Raw genomic sequence first — 16,324 nt, 5'->3', positions numbered from 1 at the left:
ACCAACCAAAGCTCAGCTTTTATTTTCCCACTGATAAATCTCCCCCAATGACTTGTACAGTGCATGTTGTTAAAACAGTAAAGATATAGTTGATTATACGAGCTGCATACAAAGTTTGAAGTACTTCACATTAGGAATGAGCAGGCCTATACTTTCCGTTCGAGCGTGTCCCACGCTACCCGACATAGTGCTGGATTGGTGGCCGAAGAACCAATCTGGCTCATAGACACCCCTAGCCAACTAGATATGGCTGTGATTCGCCAGGGGGACACCTCTGGGCAATTATAGCCCTGCATGGTCAGGTTACACCACCTTCTTGACTGCATTTTGGGCAAAATTAATAGTTGCTTTTGGAGATGTGAAGCAATGTTGCCCACCTATAAAAACCATGGCTTCCATCCTGCTGGACAAGTAACAGTTTGTGGATTTGGAGTGGTACATGTTGGGATAGGTCATATCCAAAGGGAACAAGTTCATCCGTTGACTCCTTGATGCTGACTGAGGACGCAACACCCATTGCTGATTGGTTAAGTTTAAAGAGAGATGATTTTAAAACGTTAATCTATTCTAAGTTCTACCTTTGGTTTATCCATATTGGGATAATTTGTCACTCTGCTACAAGCGATACTCAATTTCATGGTGTTTCTTCTTTTAAGGAAAAGCAGCTTGGTAACAATAGAGGTTGTGTGCCCTTACATGGCTAGACAAATATTTTTAGTGCAAATGGTAGGAAGCATGTAGCACTCACCTTCTTTTGACACAATGGAAATTGCACCCAGGGGTATTAAAGCAACACGTGTTTGTCTGATGCTCATATCCTGCCAGGTCTTTGTCATTAACATGAGTCCTCTTTTAAGTGTGAATCTATGTTTTCACGTCATTGAATATATTGTTCAAGTTTTACTTTTTCAAGGTCCGTAACTTTGGATTCACACAGGACAATTATACCACACTGCAAAGTCTGTGTGTATTCAAAATCCATGCATTTTGCATCGCAAAACGCATCCACGGTGATATGAATTTGGCCCTGCAACAAGAAAATATCTAATAATGCAGATGTGAGCGACTTTCCTTATGTAAACAATTTTTCTTTTTTTTTGTAAAATTTCACATTATTGGACATACCATATATGTGACAGTGTGCTCATAAATCCATAAAATGTTCTTCGGTAATTAGAAGTTCATTCCAAACAATCCAAGAGTTATGAGTTCACACCGCTAAGTTCGGGATCCTCCTGTTCGGGAGTCATAGCGAGCGTAAAGGACCTGCTTATCCTACTCCACTGAGATGGGGTTCTATATAGATTTTGTGATGAATTTTGTGGAATGTCAACCAAACAGAAAGGGATAGATGTCCAGAGGACGCTTCTTCCCTTTTTTCTTTTTCTAAAAAAAAACTATTTAAGGTAACTTAAATAATTAAAATCTCCCTGAAATTCAAAGACTTCATATGTACAAACGTTCAGCAGCATATAGAATCCATGCAGGGTCTGTGTTACAGCTTAATATTGTAGCAGAATTATTTAAGGGCACATTATACTATTGCGTTTTGGAAGTGTTTTAAAAACGCAACAAAAATGGGACATGGGAATGCAGCCTTAGGGTATGGTCACATGTACCACTTTTATTACGATTAGAAGAAGAATCGGTGCACAGGAGCGTGGCACGGCCCGTTATCATATGTGTTTCCATGGAAACGCATGCAATCGGTAACCAGAACCCAGGGTCCGGGTCCTGATTGCATGCGTTTCCATGCCCCTGTGCACTTTGATTCTGCTTCTAAATGCAATGAAAGTGGTATGTCTAACCACACCCTGAGGGCGCATTCACACGTTACGCTAGCGTCGCGTTATGAAAGCACAGGGGGCGGGGCTCAGGGCGATTGCATATGCGTTTCCAGAGAAACGCATGTGACCGGGTAATCGAACCCCGCCCCCTATGCACTAGCATTGCGTTATGAAGTGCTCTTAGGCTGCATTTCCATGTGGCACTTTTGTTGCATTTTTAAATGCAATTGCAAGACTCCACCCCTAATCACACATGTAGCTAACATTGTGTTTTCTATGTTTGTATTAAATGTGTAGGAAATGCAATGTTAACTTAGGGGGTGGGGGGGCTAGGGGGGTACCCACGTTCAGTTTTTCTGATTCCGCTTTTGACGCCAAAAGTAGATGTGGATCAGAGTGGGTGAGAACATATCATTGAGAGGTGCTACTCCTCCTTTTTATTTATTTATTTTTAATTCTAGTCCTGGTTTAAACATCAAAAACTGGAACTGAAAAACTGAACATGTGATCACGCCTTCAATGCGTGTGTATGTTTAAAAACGCAATGAAAATTCCACGTGTGAATGTGGCCTAATGGAAAGTTGTCTGTTTTCCACTGACCAAACTCTTATAAAACTCTAATTTCTGAAACTGTTGTGTGAAAGCAGCCATACCCACAACCCTCCAGGATCTGAGAAGCGCAAGATTCTGTCCTTGAAGCAAATCTCATACCTCCCAACATTTGGGAAAAGGAAAGAGGGACAAAATGGCGGCACGCGTAGCGTGCCGCGGCGAACCCCCTAAGCCACACCCCCAATCACTCCCTGGCCACGCCCCAAATTTTAGCCATATTAAAAATAATAAAAATCATAATTAAAAAAAAAAAAAAAAAATATTATCCTCATTGGGATTTGAACCCAGAACCTGCAGTGTCCATGTACAATAATAACACAGCGCCTCAACCCACTGAGCTATAGCCTCTGTGATTAACAAGTGGAGAATTTTGGTAACTAAGAACTATATACTGCCTTGGTATATAGGGAGGGATCTTCTCAGATTATTGTAATTATTGAGACTATTATTATTATTATTATTATTATTATTATTATTATTGAGATGATTATTATTATTTTTACCATTATTAATAATCATCTCCATAATAATAAAATTTATAATAATAATAATAATAATAATAATAATAGTCTCAATAATTACAATAATAACCTCTGAGAAGATCCCTCTCTATATATCAGTGCATTAGTCTGTGTCACAGTGTAAATGGCAGATAACATGTCTTAGTTACCAGAAATCCTCAGCTCTGTATCACTGGGCTTATAGCTCAGTTAGTTAAGCTCCTGTCTATGGTGCAGAGGGTCCCAGGTTCGAATCTCAGCCTGGGCAAAACTTTATTTAATTTAATTATATAAAGAGCTTGTGTCTGGGGAAGACCTGGAGACCAAATATGGACAGATAGAGATCTGAGCTGATGACGTGGTCCCTGCTCTCTCCACTAAGCCGACACTTCTCTGAAAAGGATTCCCTCCCGAAGTCTGCTCTGGGGAACCCTAGGAGATGCAGTGACCATATATGGACAGATCTGAGCAGATGACGTGGTCCCTGCTCTGCGCTAAGCCCGACACTTCTCTGAAAAGGATTCCCTGCCCGATGTCTGCTCTGGGGAACCCTAGGAGATGCAGTGACCATATATGGACAGATCTGAAGCTGATGACGTGGTCCCTGCTCTGCGCTAAGCCCGACACTTCTCTGAAAAGGATTCCCTCCCGATGTCTGTAGAAGCCATTCTGTACTGTGAGTTCAGACTTTCAAAGTATTTACTATAAGGACACAGCGCCGGGACACAGCGGGACCTGGGGGGAGAATCCGTGACAATATCATAGCTGCCCGTGACGCGGGGCAGAGGTACGAAAAACGGGAAAGTCCCGTCAAAATCGGGACGGTTGGGAGCTATGAAATCTGTATCAAGTGCAGGATCTTGTTGCAGATTTGTGTTTGCTGCTGTATAGGTAGCATCATGTGTATTCACCGCCCGTGTGTGCAGCTTCTGCTGCCAGCAGTGCCAAGCCTCACCATTGGCGAGTGCTCTGATGGAGCCCTCCCCCACATCCTCCAGCACACAGACAGTCAAGGCTATTATGAAGGGAAATACACTGCTTGAGCAGAGCCTCTCTCTAATTCAGTGTGCTCAGCCCTGAGCAGGGGAAACACTTCTCAGAAAGCTTTGCTACCTCCCTGCCCAGCCCCCAGTTACTCCTTTGAAGGAAACTTGTGTGATACTTGGGACTGGAGCACTGGTGCGGAGTCGCTGCATGGATCAGGCATGAGGGGCTCAGAAATCCTTTGAGATATAGGAAGATTTTCTATCCATTTCCTGGTTTTTACGTTTCATTTAAGCCGTGTTTGCAGAGCTGGGAGGAAGCTGAATGAACAGCTGGGCAGCTGGATATCAGGTATTGCTGACAACTATCTGTTCACTTACTTGTTATGTTTCTGGAGTAATAGAGATGTAAAATAGTAGGGTGGCTGCAACATTGTAACATGTGAGACATCATTTGTTTGATGAAACTTGTAACGTTTGGTCGTCATGTATGATCAGGGGAGTGGGCTTATAGAAAATGTGCATAAAGTAAGCGTGTTACATTATTATGATTTGAAGTCATGTGACTGTACTAAAGTTTATGTCCCGTAAATTGTCAATGCATGTAGGCCGTGTATAAAGAATAGAAATCCAGCCGCCTATATGTCTATATAGTGGTACATTAATATTCCAACAGTTGTGTCTCAGCTGTTGTCCATAAAGTGTGGTCAAGATCCTCCCAATCCGATACCCTGTGTGCAATGTGACCTACAGTACCAGCATGTATCCAGTCCCGAGCACATGTGTTTATTGTTATCCAGGCCATCTGTACAGGGAGAAAAGAATCGCATCATAGCTCTGAGCTCGTCTCATGTACAGATCTCCAGGACGAATGTATTAGAAAAGTTTTCTTGTTGTTTAAACGTTTTAAAAAAAAGTTTTGATACAAAAGTTTATGATGCGTTGTTTACGCACACTTTGGAAAAAGTTTTACTATTCTGGTAGAGATGAACCATAAAAGGTGTAGATTTCAACAGGAGGAGGTTTGTATATACACACACATTCAATAATCAATTACCAAACTGACTTCTATCTGCTACAGAACTTTTAACAAAGTAGAATGAATTTTTCATCTTCGGAGGCCGGCGATCAATCACAGGCCTATTAAAGTTTCCATCTGCTATGGACTTTCTTTGGAATGGCAAAGGAGAAATGCCAATCATTATTTATTCTCTTGAACCTGGGTCATGACTTGGAAGAGCAGGGTATTAATTCTCTGCTTTCCTTCAAGAAGCGCTGCTAAACTACTTTAACATATTCATTCAAAGTTCTTGCCCTGTTTTGAGGATCTACTTATTTAGTTACACTATAGTTACTTTTGATTGTGTCTTTGTAGTGCAATCTTTGCTTCCAGCAAGAAGGGGGTTAAATGATATGCAGTGAAAATGAAGTCAGTTTTGCAAGTTGCCATAACTGGGTACACAGTGAGATCAGTAACACATGCTTCAGAATACTTGTGCTAGTCAGCCTGAGATTTTTCCCACACTAAATACTGCCCACTACTTAAAACCCCTTTATAACCCTCCCAAACCCCTGCATTAGCTATTGTGGTTGTGCATTTCCTCCTGTCACCCTTCCTTGTGCTGAAACTCTACACCCTATCCTTTATTCAGCACTCATCCTTTTATCCTGGAGACCATAGGGAAAAGAGATTTGGGCCAAGGACTGGTTCGTCACCCGAAACCCTTTTTGTGCTTTCACACTGGAAATGTTTCTTTTTACTGTTCTACCTTTTGTGTATGATAGCAATGTGATTTGAGAATCGATTATATTAGGGTGCATGTATTAAATGTAGTATTCAAGATGAATGATCATTAATATATGATTACTAATGAAAATCTGCAGTGGATCCGGATCATATAGGCCTGTAGTTAGTAAATCATATATAGTTTTATAGCTGTAGGGGGTGGATCTTAACATACATCATGTCAAATGCATAGGTTGAGCTCTAATACCCCCATTTCCCCCAGCAAAATTGTAACTTAAAACCCATCGGGTATAGGCAATTAAAAGATTTTGATCACCCGGTATGTTAACATTGCGTTTTGAAATGTAGCTCGAGCGCATCTGGGAGGATTAACAAACATAAATAGATATGTGTTGCTCTTTTCTTAATGTTTAGGTCTTCTAAGTGCATCTGTGATCAGCAGTTAAAGGAAACCTACCATGAGGAATTTACTCTCAGAAGTAGATCTGATTTTAGATTCCTTCTGTCTAAAAATAGGAGAAGGTAGAGATCGTCACTCCAGGCCTTCTAAAAACATCAATCTTCTTTATTCAAAATCCATAAAAATACACAAGGTGGTCATAGTGCATAGTCTGTGAGACCTACGCGTTTCGAACATTAACATTGGTTCTTACTCATCAGACCATGAGTAAGAACCAATGTTAATGTTCGAAACGCGTAGGTCTCACAGACTATGCACTATGACCACCTCGTGTATTTTTATGGATTTTGAATAAAGAAGATTGATGTTTTTAGAAAGCCTGGAGTGCCGATCTCTACCTTCTCCTATTTTTTGATTGTGTCTGTGCGTTCCGAGAAGCCCATATGGGATCCATGCACCGGACTACACAAAGGTGTTTCCTGCGGCTCTTCAAGGTTCACGTGAGTGAGCGGCATGCTCAATGTGTTTTATTCCTTCTGTCTACCTGTGCCCTATTATGTAATTTAATAATCCTGGAACCTAACCCAACTTGTTAAAATACTTTTATTTTAGTAATATGCAAATTAACTGCAGAAGCTACTGGGGCGTGTACTAGCCTGGTCAGGCACTGGGAGTTAGCACAAGCTAGGCTAGCAGAAACCCCAGTAGCCTCGCCGGTTAATTTAGCATATTATTAAAATAAAGTTAATAGGACTATTAAATTACAGATTAGGGCAGAGGCAGGCAGGAGGAATCTACCATCAAATCTACTTCTGTACCATTGAGAGACTGTGGTAATAGGCAGGACGATATAAAATGGCTACGTGACCTGTCCTATCTGATCTTTTGCGTGTCGAGCAGTTGGCTCATTCATGGGGCTGTGGAGACCAAAGCCGTAGACATGAACCCAAAGAAGTAAATAGGGACATGTGTTAGGTGCTTAAAAAGTCATTCACACGTCCCAATTTCATGTTAGTGTGCATGAGCCTTTACTTAGAGGAGGTCATAGGGAAGGACCACCGTATAAAGTATGTAACTGAATGGGCCATGCATTGGTTGATTTCACAAGCAGGGCCAGGAAGCCGCTGTGTAGTTTTGACAAGTCGCCACAAAAAGGTTCATGTTCAGGAAATTGCTGGATGAGGCAAGCGGCTTTCTGTTTTGCACAGCATTGAAAGTGTTTGATGCCAGGAAGCTGAAGACCAGAGACTTGTATTGGAACACACCAATATGCAAGAATCAATGAATTATCTATCTCCTCTACAATTAGAAATACACAAGTATTCGGTTTGTCGCCACGGTAAACATCTACATGCATGGAAAGACTCTGCATCCTATACAGGGTGAGAGGGGTCAGGATGTCATCCACATTTCCATGTTAGGTGGAAGGTTACAGCAAATATCAGGAATGGGAACATCCCTGTAAAATGTAGCCATTCAGAGCTAATGTAGAGAAACATTGGGCCACATCTATCATAGTTTTCCGTCTGCCACTTTTTCAAGTTTCCTGAAGTTGGCCTAATCATTGCAATCTATCTTAAGTTGTTTCCCTTTGTGATACATGTGATGAGTTGCCTGTTTAGTCTCACTTTTTTTTGTAACTTTTTGTGGTGTGGACTATTTAGTTCCCAAATAGTAGCTCCCAAAAGTAAATCTGGGTCTAGCACGCTCTGTTTTGGGACTTATTAGGTGCAAGAATGGGACAATTTCAGAGCCCAAAAGTCTCACAAGTTGAACAAACATCTGGGCTCCATTAAAGGGGTTTTCCCACGAACAAACGTTAGGCCCTATCCCATGAATACGGCCTAACTTGCTGATCTGTGGGGGTCTCAGTGATGAGAACCCCAAAGATCACAAGAACGAGGTTCCTTGGGTCCCTTGTCACTCTGTCAGAGTAATGGAACAGACGACCGCTCTGCAGCATTAATCTCTATGGAGCTGACGGAGAACTGACAGAGCAAAAATGGGTCCGACAGAGGTACGTGGGACCCCATCAGACCCCTCATTTTTGTGATCTGTGGGGGTCTCATCACTGAGACCCCCCCTGATCAGCAAGTTGGGCCCTATCCCATGGTTAGGGCCCAACTTTTGTTCGTGGGAAAACCCCTTTAAATCCTTGAGGCAGCTAATTTTGCTACGCTACTTGATTCTGCACCTGAAAAGTTTCACAAAAAAAAAAATTGCCCCCATTGTCTCACATTTCTCAGCCTCTGTACATGTAAGTATCCTAGATCTGTAGTTCATACTTCTATGGGATTTCATTGTGTTGTAGAGATGCTGTAGTTTGATACAGTGTCCACGAGGAAGAAAGAAGGAATAATCGGTGGTCAATTACATGTTTGGCTATCTTCTGCTTATGTTTTACAGGCTACATGTTGGATGCATGTAATTTTATATTTATCTGCTACGAACAGAGTTTGTAAAACGCATTGTAGTAACATCTGTAAAAACCAGCAATGTGTCATAGTAAGGCACAGGTGTGTCCCTATAGCCTCTGTGGATTAACTCTTAATTGCCCTTTAAATCTTCTGATCCTTAGTGATATCCCTGATGTTTAAGGCCATAAATCTGCTAGACTTCCCAGATAATAAAATAAAATCTCAATTTATGATAAAATCTATAAGCATACACCCATAACACCCAAAACTGGGATATTTATTTATTAAAGTTGATATTGGCCCTAGAGGTCATACCATTTGTGTGTTGTTAGTAGCAGCAGGACCGTGAAAAATCCATTTATTTGGACTTGGAGGGCCAGAGTGTGAGATCTCTTCAAGGTACTGCTGCACAGCCCCCTCCCTTCTGCTGTGCTGCGACACTGCTGTAGCAGGCTTTTGTTTGAGTACTACAGCAGGTACTCAGCCGGTTGGGTCTGTGCTGTGTTCAATGAAGAGATCTCACACTAGTGCTCCAGAGTCTTCCAAGTCCAGCTACATTACTGGAATATAAATGAACTTTTTATAGTCCAGCTGCTAATAAACGCACCCAGTTATGTTGTACAAATCTGCAGGCTGCTATGTAACACGTTCTGCAGCTTTGTATGGTCAAAAGCATTTAAGCTAAAATTAGCTTTTTCATTATTGCACAAGGGCCTCAAGGGTTACACCTCTGCAGTACAGTAATATGGTCTTAAATGAGATATTTGGGGATTTTTTTTTTTTTATCCCCTCGATATGATGGGTAATCTAATTGCTATATACTTTTATCCCTGGTAGAATATGAAGAGGCCATGGCATTCATACGTTATTGTGGTAGGAGTCAAACCCGTGTCGATCAATAAATAAACTGCAGAGGTTGCTCTCATCAGGAGTGTCAACCCTCCCTAAATAGCGCTGCCAGTGCGTTGGCCCTAATTATTTGAATAGTTACATAGCATTTAAACAGTGGGATCAGTGGGGTTCAGGTCCGAACAGATTTTCAAATTCGCTTAAACCCGAATTTTCACTGGACCACTCATCTTTAATCCTGGAATATCCCTTTCATAGTATTACACATTCATTTCCTTAGATTATGTCTTATAGATTTACATGGGTTTATTATTGGATAGAGAGAGAATAAAACTAGTTAAAATTCGATAAATGCCTGAATAGTATTGTAACAATAATGGATTATATGACAGTGAGCTGTTGAATGAAAATAGTGCTCTAAGGGGGAGATTTATCCGAAGTGTCTGAGAGCAGAACTACTAGTTGCACAAGGTAACCAATCGGAGATCAGCTTTGATTTCTTAAACGGCTGTGGGAAATTGAAAGCCGAGTCCTGATTGGTTTCCATGGGCAACTAGTACAGTTTTGCTCTCAGGCACTTCTGATAATTCCTATGTAACCAGATTAACGACATGAGTAAACGGACGTGAGACCCCCAGAGTGTAGGAGATAAATATTGGGTCATATGATGGCACTTAAAGTTCATTATTACAGAGCTGCATGGACCGCTGAGCCATACAGGTTCTTGTCTTTAGTTTTCCTCTTTAGAAAAGTCAACTAATTTATCACCCTATTTGGTTTCTGTGCCTTAACCTAATATGAAACATATTGTTAGCAGATGTAATAATAATAATAATGACTGTGAAACCATTAGCTAGGTACTCCTTGCTGTAGTTAGGCCCTGTAACATCTAAAACGGCACATTCCAGAGATATTTTCTGGGTGGTGTATGGCCCAAGCAAGTTATTTTATTAATTAATGTCTGTACATTTCATCCTCCTAAGACATTTTTAGAAAGGGAATGTCCCCGATGATCTTCCCCAGATTAACAGAACTGCTTCTCATGAGATGAGCCTCCAAATATCTTGATTAATACGGATATATTTATCTTTATTAACCCTGAGAAATAATCAATCTTTATTATGAAGTGAACAAACACAAAGGAAACCATATGCTTAGTACTGAACCACCAATTTTTCTAATTTGGATTGGCCAGATACAATCTCTGGTTCATATCATCCAAGGCTTTAAAATAAGATGGAGCCATGATTGCACTTCTACAGTAAAAATTAAAGGAAAAAAAAAACATAATCACATCTGTAATACTAATCATAGGCTTTATAATTTTAGAATGTCTAGGTTTTCAACACATATTTTATAAATCTACGGTACCAGAATCAGGTACAACTTTGTAATGCATCTTATCACAGATAATATCACTGTGGCTCTTACGGTGCTCCCTCGGTGCTCCCTCGGTCACTGATTATGTACTGGAGCTTACTGTGTTGGCAGGTTAAATAGATGCTAAATGCAGAAGGGAGTCGCATTCAAGAGCTGAGAACATACTGTGAATGGAGAAAACAGAATGACCAGAAACCATGTATACACACTGAAAACAATAATTTGAACAGAGGCTATGGTCGCCAGCGAAATATATACTGATGCCAGATAGCGTGGGACATACCAGTCATGTAGTTAGATCTCCACTACAATGACTAAGGACATGCAATTAGATCTCCACTGCGTTGGAAATGAACCATGTATTCTTTTAAATCGATGAAATAAGATTTTAATTGAAATAAGCTGGATTGTGGTGTGTTGTTACTAGTTAGATCTCCACTGCCTGGCCCTTGTATTTTAGGAGGATGGATAAAGTAATGCTTTTAACATGAACGAGTTTGGTCTGAAAAACTTGCTGTATTTAGCGGAATATTGCAAGTACACAGAGTAGTGTGGTTAACGGACATATTATGTGCTGCAGTTATCTCTTTCTGTGTTATTTTAGGATTTTTTGGGTAAAAACCTTCCAACCTTTATTATGCAGGGCTAACTTTATAGGGGTTATGCAGAATTAGAAAAAAATGTATATATGGCTGTGGGGGAAGGGGGTATAAAAACAATAAAACTCTTATACTTGCCTCTCTCATTGGCCTCCTGGCCGGCAGTGATGCAACATTGACACTTTAGGTCACTTTAGGTCTCCGAATTAAAAACAGAGTAGTAACCATCATCCCCACAGGAGGACGGGGATGCGGAGAGATGCCAGTAGAAAATGGTTATATAAAACTTTTTAAAGCAAACATGTCACCAGAATTGTGATTTTTTTTTAATGGGTGTAGCCTATGTTATATTGATTTTAAAAATGTCTTTGTCAGCATTCTTAATCATTTCAGTAGTTTAGAATAGTTTGTTTTACATTACCTGGCTCCCTGCCTGCTCAAGGGAGCGAGGTAATGTGAAATAAACTTACATAAACTACTGAAATGATTCAGAATACTGACAAAGGCATTTTTAAAATCAGCATAACATAGACTTTTGGAAAATGTCACCAGCTAAAAATCACATTCCTGGTGACAGGTTTCCTTTAACGTGTATGATGTCTGGGCATCTGATAAGAGTGAAATCCCCCGGGGACATGTGGTTGATGTTCCCTGCAACACAAACCCCTTTTTATATGCATGTGGAAGAACAGAATTTGGCAGCTCTTCGCTTGACATAAACCAAGTGTTTAATACTGTCTCCTTGATACATTTTGTATGAGCTCAGAACTAATTTGAAAGCTTTATTGGGAAGAGAGAAAAGGAGCTTGGTTTTATGGACCATCTGAGACACTGGATCTGCTAGGTCTTGGGTAAACACAGTTCTGGAAAAAGCCCTGTGTTGTTTCTCCACTTTCTAATCAGCCAGCGGTGGCATTCTATGAATAGTCAGAAATTGCAGCGTTCACTTTCAAAATAGGCAGTTCCTTTGTCAGGCCGTGTCTGACCGTGTCATGCTCTGCAGCCGCATGCTGTACTTGTGTCTCCAAGATGGAACCAAAGAAGAAAAATCTAGTAAAGGACCAGAATAATGTGGGAAATGTTGCCTGCAAAGATGCAATAAATCCGCTCTATGAGGAGCTATTGTTATTGACATGTCAGAACCTACAGCTGCAAAATATTGAGGTTTAGCGGAGAAATAGAAGGATAATGATGGCATCTTAAGCGTATTTCCTGCTATTTGTTCAAAGCTTTCACTATAAATATGATAATGTTGACTTTCTAAATGAAATTAAAAATAAATGACAATTCAGATGGCTATGTTTTGATGCAGGAAACAGGTAACAAGGTTGTGTAAAGTGAATTGTCTTAGATAATGATTTATAATTCTTAGAGTTTCAGAACTTCTGCAAGTCTTTTGTCCTATAAGAACGGCATCCTTGGAGTAAAAGACAGGTGAAATTCTGGGACTGGCAACATCGTAACTCGCTACCATGAGGCCTTATGTGCTGTTCACCACAGGGACCTGCACTATTTTGGTCAGGTTTGGTTGCCAATGAGGTCAGATGTGTGAATTAGAATGTGGCTGCTCAGTAACTTTGGTTACTCCACACAGGAACCTGATCCTCTTTTGCTCAACAAGTAGAAACTTTTAAAAACTTTGCATGTCGGCACTGGAATGTGACTGCCACATGACTCTAGGGGAACGCCGCAAATATGGTATGATCAGCTCTTTTAGTAGCAACTCCTTGCTTTTATATGGAAGTTTTAGTATCAAAGTTAACTATATTCTATAAGACCCTACCAACTGCAAATAGCCGAGTAAATAAATGAATGTACACAATATATATTAAACCAAGCAGAAAAGACAGCACCGGAGAAAGTAGGAAAAAAAGTCCAAAAACGCCAAAAGTCCAAAGAAAAAAACAATTTTTCACCGCATCAATGTCCTTCCCAGCTTCCCTTCATATTATACTTACAAAACATAAATATAAAAAAGGCCTTCAATATTATAAAATCTGAACCAACAGCAAGAACGTGCAGGTTTCCAGTCGGAAGACTGGACTCATGCATCCGGAACAAGCGGCTATCTGAGTGCTCTCCTAACAACTACAGCTGGCGAAATGCTAACCCGGGAGGACGAGTAGACGAGAGGACGCTTACCCTTGTCTTTTTGGAGACATAGTGAGAAAGGTACTGTGCGACATGGATTAATATTTTTGCATCATCTCTGCTTTGAATATGAAGTGAAGCTGGGAAGGACGTTGATGTGGTGAAAAACAGTTTTTTTTCTTTAGTATCAAAGTTGTTGTCACCCTGCCCTTTGCTTATGGTTTACATGTTACAATTATCTATAGAAAACTATCACCAGGATACTTACCTACTCTATGCCACATGGAAAATTGTGCACCAGAAAGGCTAAATTTACATCTTGCTGTTAAAGGTACATCTGGAATCTTTCCAATGTATCCTTCCAACCTAGAGCCGAAACAAGATGTGAATGTAGCCTAATGACTGTTAATCATTTTAGATGAGTTTACATGCTACAATTTTATGTGATGCAGGTTTTATCTTTGCATTCAGACTATTCCTTGATGACCTGGACAATGAGGTAATTCATTCCTGTGTTGATTACCTAATGTGACTGGGTCTTGTCTAACCTTTTATGGAGCAGTAGTGTCAAGTAAGTATTTTTGCTATGTGCAATCAAATCATACTTAGAAAAAAGTAATAATCATAATAGGTGTGTGCAGGTTGAGACTCCAACACACATGAACTGTACTTCACTGTAAGATGGGTATAGCATCACATAGCACTCGTGCATGTTTGTAAGGGTAGAGAAGGCTATCTTTGGTACACAACTGGCCTTACCTTATACACTGGCAGAAATATGGACTTTGGTACAGTTGTCTAGAGCCTGGGATACATCAAAAGTCCAAAAGTGTTAGAGGCAATCTTGTGGACTATAGTTGTCATTAGAATGAATGGTTTGGTGACAAGGTACTCGATCATCCAGGGTGGCACGGTGCCTTAGCGGTTAGCATTACAGCCTCGCAGCGCTGGGGACCTGGGTTCAAGTCCCAGGGTCAACATATGTAAAGAGTTTGTATATTCTCTGTGTGTTTCTTCCAACACTGCAAAACATACTGGTAGGCTGATTGTAAGCCCAATTGGGGACAGGGACCGATTTGGCAAACTCTGTGCAGCGTTGCGTAATCTGTGTGTGCTATAAAAATAAAGGAATTATTATTTTAATTATTTATTATCATCTGTCCCAGCTCTATGGACCAGTGAAGTGAACCCTTGCCTAGGTTGATGAAAAGCCTAGCTACAATTGTGCTTGGTCTACAGGCACATGTAATGAATCTGGACTGAGTCTCCCTGTGTAAATTTACCCAAATTATTTAAGATCATATTGTGGGAATGGCATGTCACCAACTAACACATAAGATGACACGTAGTAGATCTTTTCACGTTTCCTTTGTGGTTTATGATTTGTTATTTCTCATGTTTGATTATATGGGATAATAATGTTTCCTAAAGTGATGCCATGTCCTTTTCTTGGATCGCTACTATTTGAGTCTGACCTGCATGGTTCCCTGGAGTGTGCTCTTCTGCCCGAGGCGGTTTCTGAAGTTTCAGATGTCTTCTGACAAAGTTTGAATCTACAAAGAAAGTCTGCTTATTAAATATTACAGACATGATCATTGTGTGGCTTAAACTTGTTTGGTGGTGGATTATCGGATGATCTTGATGAAAGCTTTTGTGCAGACAAACCTTAGAAGTGACATAATGCAGGGCTCTATTAACTGTTTAGTTACCAATCTATGCAGATGTTCCCACAGAGTTTTATATTTTCAAGACCCATGCAAAGATAGGCAAACACACATATTCATATATTAATGCTGTATATGTCAGATTTAGAAGTTGTGGTTGGCCGAGAAAAAGAGAATCTGCGGGGATTCCTCTTTGCGACCTGTAACAAATTAGCTAGAGAGGAGATATCCTGGCTGTCCGGGTAAGGAAGACCTTTAGTCTGCAGTAGTCAAAGGTTTCCCCCATTAAACTTGTTTTTTATGGTGTTTTTTTGTGAAATATTTGGTAATTCAGTAGTTCCTGAACTGCATTTTTTTACAGCCTCTTCATTGGTGAAATTGACAACTGGGTGTAGTTCTTTGTAGTCTCTGTCAAGACACACCCTGAACTAGTAACCCACAGCTGTCCATATATTCATCTTTTTTGACAAAATAACAAAGGAACACTACGACACAAAGTAGGTGCTCCAGTGTATGTTTTGATGGGCAATATAACACATCTGGAGCAATGAAAGGTCATCTATAGATGTTGCCCGATAGCAATTTTCCGCCTTTCCGCCACAAGCAGTAAATTCCCCCTTTTATCAAATGTTCAGTTTTTTTTCTGTGAGTGGAAGGAAATGCCAGTCCTGTGACACAGAAACAATGATTCTGGTCTGCTGAAATCCAACATGTCCCAAAAATTCTGTGTCCGGGTATAAATAGTTATATGTTCCCGTAGACCCACCTGAGGTAAGCACAAACCTGTGTCACCGTACCATTGCCCAGAAGAAGATAGAGCATCCTTTATATGTCCCTATACGTATAGCCGGGCACCATGTAACACTCATCCCTCCACCTCTCCAGCCAGGCGTGTGAAAGTAACCTAAAATTGGACAAAAGCTGCAGTACAAACTGACACTTACTGAAGCCACTCAAAACCCTCAATTTTTTAACAAGTTTTTTAAAACTTCCTAATACTTTAAATTCCAACTGAATTTACTGCATTCAGTTGCTGGCAACATGTGAATCCTTTAATGTTCCGGTTTTGATTCTTTAAAAGTCATAAGCGATCGCTGCAGGTATAGCCGTGATCTGTAAAGACTTGTCTTCTATTACCTGTTGTGAAGTCATCGTGACCAGCAGGTTCACTATAATAATGATAGGCAGCATAAAGCAGGAAAAATCCTTGTTGGAAAGTGTGACAGATTGCAGAAATTTCCGGCACCAAAGGATGTATCTCTTGGCCAGGCTTGTAGCTTCATGAAAAATGCAGA

General features: G+C 40.4%; 1 protein-coding gene across 7 annotated transcripts in view; it reads left to right on the top strand.

Annotated features, from left to right (window-relative positions):
* PALD1 (phosphatase domain containing paladin 1) overlaps positions 1 to 16,324 on the top strand; it is a 194,279-nt gene that overhangs the window by 56,541 nt on the left and 121,414 nt on the right. Inside the window, exon 1 of one of the 7 annotated variants that reach the window (XM_072130462.1) lies at positions 3,923 to 4,234. The exons of 5 other annotated variants lie outside the window; for them this stretch is intronic. The gene's annotated coding sequence lies outside the window, so the exon portion shown is untranslated. Of the gene's footprint in view, positions 1 to 3,922; positions 4,235 to 9,994; positions 10,016 to 16,324 lie in introns of those variants that run through there. One more of the 7 variants, XM_072130456.1, reaches the window with a different exon arrangement.

The sequence above is a fragment of the Engystomops pustulosus genome, chromosome 11 (assembly GCF_040894005.1).
Source record: "Engystomops pustulosus chromosome 11, aEngPut4.maternal, whole genome shotgun sequence".
Classification (NCBI taxonomy): Eukaryota; Metazoa; Chordata; class Amphibia; order Anura; family Leptodactylidae; genus Engystomops; species Engystomops pustulosus.
The sequence above is the reverse complement of the archived record's forward strand: the minus strand, read 5'-3'. Positions and strand labels throughout refer to the sequence as shown.